Source organism: Nipponia nippon, unplaced genomic scaffold, assembly GCF_047370975.1.
Source record: "Nipponia nippon isolate SJK-2023a ecotype South Korea unplaced genomic scaffold, ASM4737097v1 scaffold_2, whole genome shotgun sequence".
NCBI classification, from domain to species: Eukaryota; Metazoa; Chordata; class Aves; order Pelecaniformes; family Threskiornithidae; genus Nipponia; species Nipponia nippon.
In genome coordinates, this window is record NW_028262336.1 from 38,209,954 (window position 1) to 38,223,071 (window position 13,118).

Here is a 13,118-nt window from a genome sequence, read left to right on the forward strand (position 1 = left end):
AGGAAAAGGGGCAGGTTTTGCAGCTTACCTGGAAGACCAGCAGGTCTGAGCTCTTCTGGACTGACCCGCATGCCCAGGCTGCTCCAGCTAAGCCCGCAGAGCACGGAGGAAGATCGGGCACCACCTGCCGTGCAAACCCTCTGCGAAGCCACAGCAAACCCCTTGCAGAATGTAAAGCAGGTGATTTGTGCCAGCAAAGACTTTCGGCCTCGCCGCTGCGAGCAGCTCACTCGTGCTCACCCAGCCAGTAGCAAAGCCAGAAATAGCCTGGGCTGCTGGGGCCCAGCACCCAGCTCTTGCCTCCAGTCCAGTCCGTGGCCGCTCTCCAGCTCTGACTGTAGTCGCCAGTTTGCTGTCATGGCCTCTCTTGCTGGCTGGCGGAAGGAGAGGTCTGCTCCCCGAAACGGCAGCTGAAGACACGGATATTATACGTTTTATTCCATGGCTTTTGATACTAAGCAAATAAGTCACAACTGGTTTGCTGCGTTTTTGTTTTTGTTTATTTTTTTTAATGTTATCAGAGCTGAAAATATGGCTTCTATTAACACTGCGGCAATGGGAAGAAAAGGCTTGTCCTGCAGTTCTGGTTTAAAAATAAAAACAAAAACAACTACAGTGAAACAGCTTGTGCCCCTTGCGAGTAGATGTAGGCTTTAATTTCATCTCAGGTTTCTACCATCCTAACACTTGACAGCAAGTGCTGTAGTCACGAGGACCCAGATTTGGAAGAGCATTAACGGTGTCTGATTTTTGATGGTTTTAGTGAGCGGCAGGTGCCTAAAAACCCGTACTATCTGGTCTAGGATTTCTGTGACTATATCCTCAGAAACTGCTTCTTTCTATTAGATACGTAGTTTCCTTTACTGTTTTCAAAGACAACTATAGAAACAGGGCTTTGTGAAACTTAGCAAGTAATAGCAACTGGCCACAATGTCTAAGTAATTATTAGCTACCCACAGAATAAATGAAAGATTAAAAGGCAGTAATCTTCTTTCCTCTTTGTTGCTCACTATTAATGGCTTCCTAGTCTACATACTAAATGGTTATCAAGGCGGTGTTCTGTTGCAGAAAATCTGCAGTGTTACAATTTGAATTTATTGAGAGCAGAGAATAAGTTCACTTGAACAGGGAAGGCAAAACAATAAGGAGTTTTGGTTCACAGGGACTTTGTCCCAGTCTAAATCCGAACAATGCTTTTCACATACTGGTGGTCATTGGTGGCACTTGAAACTGGGAGCAGAGAAAAGCCTTTGTAGGAGCCAGGGGCAGTGCTCAGCAGTCCGCTCTCCAGGGACCTGTAAGGGTCTGTGGAAAGCAGCAAGGAAAACGAGTTTCAGCATTGTCATAAATTCTGACCTGTGTGGACAGCCCCAGGGCTACTGAATTTCTAAAGGGGGGCACTTCTACCTTAGAAAATATGCAGGGTCTACAAATTAAAAAAGGTTAGAAACCAGGGCACTAGGAACAGAAGGAAGAAAGTACTTGGCATCCAGCAGACATGGGAAATACTGAATGCGGGATGAGGAGCCATGGCTAGGCTAGTGATTGCCATGTAATGAGGAGGGAAAAAATCAGACTTTCCAGCTCCATGCCTCATAAAATCCAACTGAAATCAATCCAGGATTTTGCCAGTCATGAGTTATTCAGCAATCCCAAGGTCAGGCCAATGGAGTCTCCATCACACATCATCATCTGTTCTCTTTATCCCTGTACTGCAGACAGGAAATCAAGAGACAGAGCTTGATCGCTGCAATATAGGCAAACAGTTGGGCCCAGACTGCAAAGTAATTAAGTGTGCATTAAGGACCACTCCCGTTTAGCAAAGCCCTCATGTACATGCTTGAAGTGCCACTGGAGCTCGAGACACACAAAGAAACACTTAAATTCCTTCCTGGATCACTGCTAACTACAGTATAAATATTTAGGCATATATTTAAAGACTCTCCGGGCTGAACACAGCTCTTACTGCATAGACAGGGCTGGAAAAATTGGGATCTTGTAAGTTGCCATTGCAAGTTGAGGTGCACGGTAGGTGCTGGAAGCAAACAGCCATCATGGAAAGGGGGCTTTCTGTGGCAGCAGGAGAGCAAAAATGAGTGAAGAGAGGGTAGCCAGGGTCTGCAAAATTACAAGTGTGTTTGATGTGCATTTAAGGTTGAAAGTTTGTACTGAGATTGTTGCATCTGTGTCACGGGTGATCCTGAGAAACTGAAAAAACAGATGCGAAAACAATTCCCTCTTCTTCCATGATGTATTCTTCTCTTCTCTGATACAGCCACCCAGTTTCCATAGAGGGGAAGGAGGGCAAGGACCTCATGCAGGCTTTTGAACTCTTGGGGTGGCAGTACAGTGAGTAAATCAATGGCAGTGTGGTTTCAAGGATATATCCCTCCTTGTATTTAAAAGCACACATGCACATTCATCCAATTAATATTCTTGGTATGAATGGCAAATGATTGCTTGAACTGCTAGACAGGGAGGAGGGCCAGGTCCCTGCCCTGAAGAGTTTACAGATGAAATGTAAAGAAGAGGATGGTGCTGCAGGGGGAGAGGGAACACAACATGAGCTGAGGCACAGTTGTTATTCCTGGCACACTCTGAAGCCTCCTTCCCAGTCTGTTGCCTGCCTTTGATGTGGATCATTCCTCCTTTATTGTAAAGCTTTCTTCCTGAGGTGCTCTAGAGCCTTTTGCGCTCCTGGTTTTCATCCTACCTCTCTAGGTGTTCCTGCATTGTCTTCTTTCAGCACTTCTCTCCTCCCTGCTATCAGCCTTCCTTAGGACATTGCCTAAGTGTCTCTCCTGGCTCATCACTTTGTCCCTAGATAGCTTTATCCTGCTGCACAATTCAGTGATCTTTTCTGTGCTGACAACTCACAGATCTGTTTTCCTCAGCACTACTCACTCAGTCTGTTCTCCGGCAGGTCCTGCAGCACCTTCTCCTTCATGTCGTGTCCCGTCCCCCCCCCCCCCCCGCCCCCGAGAATTTAATGTCTCTTCCCAGGTTGGCCCTCAGTCCTCTCCCTTCTTGCATGCCGCCATGGGAGTTGCAACAACCCTCCTTGGTGTCCCAGAGGCCGACTGACTCACTGTAACGTGTCTTCTCTGTCCCCTTCATCCCACACAGCAACACGGGCAGGCTTAGGAGCAGCCACCATGCTCAAGGTCAGTGGACTTTGTGCTCCCACGCCACTTGGGGAAATCCGCCCCCTTGGAGAGCCTGCCTTTCTTCCTGCTAGTTTGTCCTGGCTAGTTTGTCTGCCTGGCGGAAAACTCACAAACCCTGCTTTTCAGCTAAATTTCATGCCCTTCTGAAAGAAAGGCCTCTATTTAATCATTCCAGCAGTGTCCAAAAACCCTAATTCCTTCAACATAGTGACAAACAGTTCTGATTATTTGTAGAAAAGCTTGAAAAGCGTTGAGCATATTTTATTACCCATGAAAGGTGCCAGACTGGCAGCCATAGAGACTTGTCCTCTATTTATCTCTAGAACTGGACGGCACAAGCAGTACACGTTTCTCCAGAACGCCTCTCCACTCATATTTGGAAAGGCACATGGTGGCCTATCACCATGCGATGACGGTACTTTCTGTTCAGCCCACTGAGTATTTGCTCAGTGCCTGGGACACAAGTGAAGTACGTCAGGTTGCTAATGGGAGCAGCTGGGGAAGCCCCAGAGGGACGCACCACGAAAACAACTGCCCTCCCAGAGGCCTGTGGGTGATTTGGTGTGTGAAACTGCGTCTGCTCCTGTCTTTTCTGGCAAGCCAGGTCTCATCCAAAGTCAGTTACGATCTGTGGAAGTGCTGCTTAATGGGCTATGAATTGTCATCTGGGGATGTATGGAGGGAGCAGACCCCATGCTTCCTCATTAAAGCAATAAATGCAGTAGATTTGCTGGAAAAACCCCTGGAGCTTCTCAGGCTAAGAATTAGAAGATTAATTTTGAGCACCCTTCGTTGCAAACCTTAGCCGTTACTGTTGTAAACCCACAGAAAGGCAAGATCTCACAGATACTATCTGCACGTGAAGCAGCAGAGGTTACGGGCAGGCCCTGCCAGCCCCTGGCAGCAGCGCTCTCTGAGAGGCCACGTGCTGCAGCAGGACCTGGAGCCTTCCTGCGCAGGCACCCTCCTGGCCACGCAGGAGTTCAGCGCTCATCCCTGCTTTGCAGCAAGTGCCAGGGAAATTATTCAGCAGAGAGGTAAATAGCTTGCAGGATCTCTACTGCTTTACTTCTTCTTGTTCCCCCTCCTCCTGCCCCACTTTGCAGCAACACACACCAAACACAGATGTGCAGTGACATTTTTAAATCATGCACTGATTTGTTAGGGTTATGCAAAAAGAATATTAAGCACTCATTGCTACAGTTCAGACTGGGCCTTGTATTTTCTTTATGTGCGCTGATGTTAAAAATACAAAGAAGCAAAACTTTCAAGCACTGCCAGTTTGGATAGAGTTGTTTTTTCTTCCTAAAATGAAGCGTAGCCTGGTTGGAGGACTTTCTTCTTTGTCAATAATTAAACAGCTCTGCACTTGTTGAGGCAGCCCTGAATGTAGGTACCAGGATCAGCCAGCCTTGACCACAAGAGGCAAAAACTTTCTACCCTGTCTACAGTATGGATTTTTTTTTCAAAGAAAAAAAGTCCTTTTAGTATTAACCCTGTCAACTCCAGTGGCAACAGCAGACCTTTACAGCGGATGGGATGCCAAGTAGCCATGTGTATTGAAAGAGTTGTTTGGGTTTAGGCTTGCTTTGAGCAGAGTTTCATGTGAGGGTGCTTCCTAGAAAGAAACCGGGCACAGCTGGTTTCTGCTCGGCCTTTTAGCGTTGAGGTAGAATTCAACTGCTGCTAGCGATGGCGGGACTGGATTGCAAAACACCTTTAGTGCAAACAAAGGGGAGGGATTTCTGTCAATGGTAGATTTATATTGCCCTCAGAGTGCACTCTTGAAGCACAGTAATGAAAGGTCAAACAGTATCGCACATTTTGGAAGTTCATCATATCCTTGAGGACATTGCTGTGAACTCCAGTTGAAGATGGGCATGTGAGAGTGTTGGTACAGAAATGAGAGAATATTTGGCCTCTGGCAAAGGCCCCTGCTTTAAAAAATAAAAAAGAAATGTAAGGTCTTTCTCTCTGGTCCAGAGCAGTCAGGGCAGAATCTCAGTAAAAGGAACCCTCTGCTGTTCTCTGCAAAGGATATGATTTATTTACTTCAGAAAGCTGATGGACTACAAGTCATCACCATGTACTGGGTGGGGAAGCTGGATGTTCATGCAAATGTGCAGGGACAGTCCTGCAGGACTGAGGGGGAGAGGAAGGGGGAGCTTTCTGCCTTGGTCTTCAGGCAAAGCTTTCCTTCTCCTGCACCACCGTTCTTGTTCATCTGTCCTTTTGGCCATCATTTGGCAACATAAAGCGCTCTTGCTGTGGGAAGGACCATGTCCCAGGCAGGGGAAGGAGGAGTGGGAGTAGGAGAGCTGAGGCACGGAGACGCGTGCTATCTCCCTTGACCATGGGTACCAAAAGACGTGGAGGATTAATACAGCAGTGGGAACCTACCATGTAAGGGCAGGTCCCTGAAAGACAGCAGGTAAGGGAAGGCCTTGTGTCAGGACTGTACTGGAGTCACAGTGCTGGAGGGCTGGGGTCGGGGAGAGAGCCCTACTTAAGCCTCAGAGGCTGAGCCTGTGGCAGATGCCTGCAGTCAGACGAAACCTCTGCTGGCCTGGAGGGATGCCTCCCTGATACAAATGCTCTGGAAAATGTGGGGACAGAGGGTTTCCTGTGGCTAACTTTTCTTCTTCTCAGGGTCTGTGTGTCTGCATATGGCCTCAGAAAAAAACCCAACAACCGCCCTCTTCTTCCCCTGCTCCTCAACATATTACGTGTCTTTATCATGCTGGTTCCTGGTTATCTGACCCTGGTCCTACATGTACTAATCTCTGAGCAAGACCAGCAGGGCTGAGGAGGCTGGTCCTAGCTGCTGGGAGCAGAAGGGTAAGCTGTAATGTCCCAGCACAGCTCCGTGTCCGCCCTAGAATGATGAGGAGTCAGGGCTGCTGCTAACAGAGACAGGTGAAACCCAGGCCTTTCCCCTCCCTCCTTTCCTGCTTTCTATTTCTCCTCTTTATTTATGTTAATGTGCTCTGCATTGGAGCCATAATTAAATACATATTCATATAGAAAATGTACAAAGCCTCTGCCTGTACTGTAAAGCTCTCTGGAGCTTAACTGCTTGAGACTTGTCACAGGAAAATATTTCTCCCCATGAAAAGAGGCTTCCTACAGCTGGGCAATATTATTGCCTTTTAATATTGCTGGCTCTGCCTACCCTGGGAAGGGTTTTCTGACAAACTCCTACTGGAGATACAGCTTTTGCCAGTATAACTTACACCAGTTTCCTGAAGAAACTGGGGCTTTCATTGCCAGAGGTATCTCACTGACGGTTGTAATTTGTTCCCACACTCTTTGCTATGCTGGCAAAACTTGAAAGTGCGGTTCACTGTTTTTCTCTCGGTGCCTTTTCTCCTAAGTTAGCTTTTCTATCCCTGTGCTTACCCCAGCTGTTTCCCTGGGCACATCTGATCATCTATTGTCTTCAGAATAGCTCTAAGTAATGAGAGGGGTGGGAAGATAATGCTATTTGGAGGGCCTAATCAGACGCTGGTTCCCTGTAACAGAGCTGTATCAAAATCTGGAGCCTGGTTACACTGTAGAAGGGAATGCAGCGATGGAGGGAGCCAGGACAGCAGAAATGGGGTTTGGGAGTTGGTTTTAAGTAGGAAGCTGGGTCAGTATGGCACAGAGGGGAGCAGGGGAGAGCCTGGGTGGAGGAAACTTCCAGCAGAAGGCAAAGGCTACGAACAGTGAAGTCAGCTAGCAGAGAGAGAAGCATTATCAAGACAAGACAGACCAAGCTCACCATCATGTGTCAAGGCCATTTCTATTTCCAGTATCTCAGCCTGATGTTGGAAATGGTTTTGTTCAGATCTGGCACAATACACATGCACAAATTGGCTCTGTCTCAGGCATGTCACATCCTTAGACAAACACTGCACATTATGAGTTGGGAAATGGAGTCCTGGACGTGTCGGTGATACACCAAAACCCTAAGCCAGCATCACTGCTACAAACCCAGCATCCCAGACTCTTAGCTTAGTTTGTGTGTTTGTGCTTTGTTAAATAAAACGTTCTGTTCTTCTCTCTTTTATATTTTTCAGTGCTGATGAGATTGAGGGGAAAGGCCTGAAAGTTCGAAGTAAGTTCCTGATGAGTCCTACAGATTAATTGTTTAAAAAATCCTTCGTGCAGTGGATATTTTCATTGTACTGCCTGGAGAATGGAAGGGGTGCTGGGATTATGGATCAAATGTCTGCTTGGTCCAGGACTACTGGATATTACACATCAATCCTCCCTTTCCAGCAACCATCCTATCTAAGAGGGTCAAACCCCTCCTCTTTCACTTGCATATGCCTCTCCTCGCTTCCTGTGGTCTGACTCATCCTCAGACAAGTGATGCAAGTCTTGGCAGATTAAAATATTTGTGTGATGAGGTGACATAGCAACCCCCCCACCCCGGTCAGAAACATGGCAAGTGGCAGTCTTGAGTGGGAGGGAAAGGGGCAGCTTCCTCCATCCTGAAGGGAGAGCTTCCATGCTGTGCAGCAGAACAGGTCAGGAGCAGCGGCTTCTCGTGATGGCTCCCTGTGTCACCTGTTCCCTGGCCCCTGCAAAACCACGTACGACTCCTGGATGCTCACTCTGCTGGAGTGTCCTTGCAGGCTGGCAGCTGGCCTGGCGCAGTGCTGCCTCCAGGCTCCCGGCTCAGTACTGGAGGGATCAGAAGATAATGTTGGAAGAAGCAGATGAATTCTGGGGCTTCGTGATGTTGTTGATGAGGAGGAAGTGATGTGCTTTTGGGTAGCTCTTGGTGTGCTGTGCTTATTTTCAGAAACTGCACAAAGCCCTCTTCCCTGAGCAAGACAGTGATTGATCAAGCCTGAGCTACACAGTCATTTCAAGCAGGCATATATAGGTATTGCTACTGAAAGCAGTGGTCACACACACAGAAGATCAACCAGACTGAGTCAGAACAAAGCCAAGTATCCTGTTACTCTTTGCTTTGCCAGTCACCAGCAACAGCAGCTGCACACAAAATGTTTCAGTACCTGATGTACTGCTGCAGGCTGTCCTACAGCACGACTGCAAGAAGTCCAGGCTATCTTGGACTTCAGACAATGGGACAGATTATCTTTACACCCAGAAGTTTGGCAAGGCACCAGAGTCAGCATAAGGTGCGTGCCCAGCAAGACTGTGAAGTTCATACCGTATGCCCTAAAAGTTTTACGAGGTTGCGCGTAAACCAGAAGCACATTAGTAGAGCCTGCAGTCGGTACGTGTTTGAGAAAAGTTCACATGAGTTTTTCTTACTCAGGAGCACAAGATCACTGTGAACGTGTTGGAGCCACAAGCAGAGAGCCAGAGCTTGAATGTTCTGCCCCATAATTGAGAGTTCTCCTTTGAAAACCCAAACAAAACCCAAAAGCCACAGTGGCAATAAGCAGTTGCTGTAGTAAGCAGAAGAAAGCTCTCCTGCTGGCTGTCTGGTCCTGCTTCCCAGCTCTCACTCACTTGCTGGATGCAAGAGCGTGTGAGGCCACACAGTGACCTGAATGAAGGAATTAGTCTGGATTAAAATTAACCAAGTTAAAAAAGTGTGTGAGGGATCAGTTCTCGTGAAGCCAAAGACGAAGATGACCTCAGGGTGAGAACTAGTGGCAGGAGGCAGGGGAGGCTAGGACAGCTTCGTCTGGCAGGGGGTGGCTTAGTCTGTGATCACCAAACCGTAGTGCCAGCTGCTGTCCCCTGCCAAGGCCAGGCTGCAAATCCTTCTCTCCCTAGCCTCACACAAGCCTACAGACCGAACCGGCTCCTGCAGCTCAATGAATGCAGAGAAGTGTCTCTACGTGAACCATTTGCTGCTGGTTGCTTAACACTCAGAAGCGTGAACAACCCGCCTTCTGCTTCTGACCCAGCCGTGCGCAGTACCTGTGGCCTGGAAATGATCCATCTGGGCCGTGCCTTTCCCTCTGGGTAGCTGCTGGCAACGCAGAACCTACCGTTTCCCTGTCTGACTGGAAGAGTGGGTTACTTCAGCCTTTTTAAGATGTCTCTAGCTGAAGTGGTTGCATCAAGGACCAAACGGGGGTTGCGTGGCAGGTTGAAGCCACCGTGCCATTCTTCTCTGAGGTTGTGCTATTGCAAAGCACAGCTCAGTCGGTTGAGAGAATCTGCCCCAAATGCTCAGTGCTGCTGCAGGGAAATAACACAAGATAGGACAAAAATACTACCTTTTATTTATAATTTTTCCACAATTGTCCCTCATTTATTAGGCATTTCAGACGTGCAGAGGACACAAGCAAGCTAGAATGTATTGCAATGCCTGCATGCCTTGTAATCAGCCTTCACCATCCTGGTGGTGCTTCCTCTCCTAATGTGCGGTCCCAGACACAATCCCTTCATCTAGCCTGAGCCTGAGGATGTGAGAGCTTTTACTGTGTTTCATGTGATATGGTTTCTGAGAACAAAAGCAATCAGGCTTGTGTGACTCTTGTCTTCTTACTGGCCAGGAGAAGATAATCAGTAATTCAAACTTAAAGCAAACTCAGTAAGACGCAGAAATTCACTTGTTCCTCCTTTGAACTTCTTAGAGCACTCTGGTCTGAGTCTTTGTCACTTGCTTTGCTGCTCCACACAGTGCTACCTGCCGGGGTTATGTCTTTACTAGGTATTCCTTGTGATGCAGTAGTGCATGGGGCATCACATAATGATGAGGGTGCTGTTGTTTAGGTGTGTTTTAAAAACACAATTTAATGCTTGGGGTTTCTCTCTGGGTTGGGGACTGCCCTTAAAGTCTCTGGAGCTACTCCTGGAAGCCAGAATTTTCCCTTGTGGCAGGTATTTCTAGGGTGAAAGCATTTGTCTTGAGGCCATGGCTGTTTCCATCTTTGGTCTCTTACCATGCTGAGCACATTGCTGGCTCTTAAATAATACTAAAAATAAGTAATGATTATTATTAATTCCTAGGTTCATTGATTCCCTGAACAAGGTAGATAACAGTGGTTATTGGTGAGTCTAAAGTCCTGCTGAGAGAATTCAGTATAGAATTAATTTTGTAAGCAGGAAAAGGATAATCAATGACGCACATCAATGGATGGGGGTGGGAGGGTCGTAGGTAAAAAATGGTCATGTGCTTCGAGAAGCTTCAAACACTGTTAAAATTAGAGGTGAGGTGGACTAACCCTTCCCTCTGCCCCCTTCACTCCAGAGGAGAGTCGGAGGAGGAATCAAACATTGTAGCTCCTGTCGCCAAAAATCACACCTGGAGAAAAAAAACTCAAGATGTACGATGGGCTTAAGGACAACCAGGCAAATGCAGAGCACAGAGACGGTAAATCTTCAAATAAATAAACAAACAAACAAACAAGCAGATAGCCTTGTGATAATGTCTGCCTGGAACACGCACTTAAAGAAGTTTCCAAAACCCAGAAAGTCTGCGTTTCTCCCACCTCACACACATCTCACTCTCCTCTTCGTCGCTCGCAGACAGCAACAGAACCCCCCCACCTTTGATTTACAATTAAATTAAGAATTACTTTGGTAAAAAGTGGCGCTTTTCCCCGCCTGCTTTGTTTTGTGCCTCCAGGCTGTGCAGACCCCTATTGCTTGCTGTGCGAGAGACAGCATCATACGGCTTGTGAGGAGCTGCAGGAACTGAAACCAGTTCTATGATTTATAGCACTAATAAGGCTCAACTGCCATTTCTTGTGGTTTCCTTCCAAGTTGTCTTTGATAATTTCTACTTGTACTGTGTTTATTGCTGCTGCTGCTAGGGTTCAGTTGGCAGGTAACTGTTGCACTGTTTCGCAGGGTCTGCTCTTTTTTGTCTCTCTTTATTGTGTTATTATTATTAATAAACATTTATGTTTGGGGAGTGCCAAAAGGGGTCAGCTAGGCACTGTCCCCCTGCTTCCCCCTGTCATGCTTGGTGCTGTCAGAGGGATGAAAGACGCGCCCTGCCATGAGGAGTTTACAATCGCATGGTGGCAACCCTTTTTTCCAGACCACCTCCACGGCAGGAAGGCTGCGGCAGCTCTGCTGGTGGCCATCTCACGACCAGCCAGCCTGTGGTGGGGCTGTTCAGGCTTGCTCCAAGGGCCCTTGCTCGTAAAGCCCCACTAAGTCGCACTGGGATGATTTCTAAGAGTGCACACTTTGACGCGTTGCTGGAGGATATCACCTCTGCAGGTGAGCAGCTGCAAGGGAGATGTGGCTGGTGCTTTCTCTCTGGCACAGATTAGCACCTTGGCTGTGAGCTGCTGCAGCAAAGACAAGGCACATCCTCCTTTTCTGTTGTCGGCGTGATGGAGTCAGTGACGGTCAGAGGAGAGGTCCTGTGGACAGTGTGCAGCTGCCTGCTTTCATATAACCTCTTGAATTGCCCTGGCATGAACTTGCAGGTTGGCACTTGGATGCCTCACCCTGGCCTGAGCAGGTCTCAGTGGTGGGGCTAGGTCCCAGCTTTTTGGTGGCAGAACATAGTTGGCATCAAACGACTGCGATGGAAGAGAAAGAGGATCCTGCTTCTGCCAGGGAGAAAAAGCAGTATTGGGGGGATTGGAAGTGGAGAGACTTCTTGGGGAATGGCAGGAGTGAAGCTACACTGCCTTCACTGTAGTCTGCTGGTTGCAGCAGAGTTGGGCGAGAGAGAATCCGTCTGTACCCTCTGATTTATGTGTTTCTCTTGTGCTCAGTTTTGGACTGCTCTCTGCCTGCTTTTGTAAACTCAGCTCAAGTAAAGTCTGTGCAAAAAACTGAACATTATCACCCAAGGATACCGGAGAGTCTTTGCTGACACTCACAGCTCTGCTTTGATAATTTGCCTGGTAGAACATGTGCGAAGGATTACGGGCTACACCACAAAGATGCTGATGAAGAGTGGCTGTGCCATTTTTCCTTGCTCCTGAGCAGTAGCAGCAGTCCGTGGCTGGCTGCAGCTGTACAGGTGACGGCACAGCTGGGTCTGGGTTTCCCCTGCTTCATCCCAGGCGGCACACAGCATGAGAGGGCACTGGCGGAGGTGGAATTACTGCTGACCCAACAGGCCACGCCGGCTGAAAATTTCACTGCTGCGGAAGAAATATAGCTGCCCGCTCTGCTCTGCCTGGATCCACGTGTATGTGAGAGCTGGGCAAGACAACAGGAGGGTTGAGTGAGGAAGGTGACAGTCACAGAGATGAGTGCAAAACTCCCTGCTATTTCCCACCTGCCAAGATTTTCAAAGCTGGTAAGGTCACCCTGTTGCCCTTGACATTTGGCTTGTCATCTGCACCAGGGCCACAGAGCCTTTCTTTGTCAGACTCTCCCATTGCAGTTCAGTTGCCAACTATGCAGGAAACAGGGCTATTACATGTTTGCCTGAAGGGCAGAGGAGGGCCCTCAGTGTCGGGTTTATCAGGGCGATGGTGTTGCCATCAAAGCTAGGCAACCCTAATGGCAGAGCACCTGAGACTTGGCAGTACCTTGGGCCCAGGAGAAGATAAAACCTCAGAGGAAAAAAAAAAGGCATTGTAATATGAAAGCAGCAACAGAAGTTTCGTAACGCAGCTTTCTGTACCTGAGCAAAGTGCATATATCTGCTTTGTGGAGCCTGTCATGTTTCAGGATGTGCCTGGGTTTGAAAGGCTGGTAGGAGCTCAGCTTCTTTCTTTTTCCATGGTCTGACTTCTCAAGGCAGTATGGTAACTTCTCTTGGAGCCTTCCTAGGAAGAGGCACACAGGCCTTGGCCAGTGGCAAGCCCCAGATCCTCTGCCACAGAGCACCACTGCTTCTCCAAAGCTACATCCAGGGGTAGTTCTGGCTGTGGCCATAGCAACTCATTGAACCCTGGTTGAAAAGAGAGCTGAGTAAAATCAACAACACTAGGATCAAGTACTTCCAATACCAAGGGAGTTAGATCCATCTGTTGCTTTTTGGAGAGTGGTAAATTATTGCTTCTTCCCCTGCTGCACGCATACACACACAAACACCCACAGACTTCACAGTCTGAA

General features: G+C 48.0%; 1 pseudogene; it reads left to right on the plus strand.

Moving 5' to 3' along the window:
• The first annotated feature begins 8,164 nt into the window (after positions 1–8,164).
• Positions 8,165–8,517, plus strand: LOC148055749 (large ribosomal subunit protein eL34 pseudogene; annotated as a pseudogene).
• Positions 8,518–13,118: the final 4,601 nt, after the last annotated feature.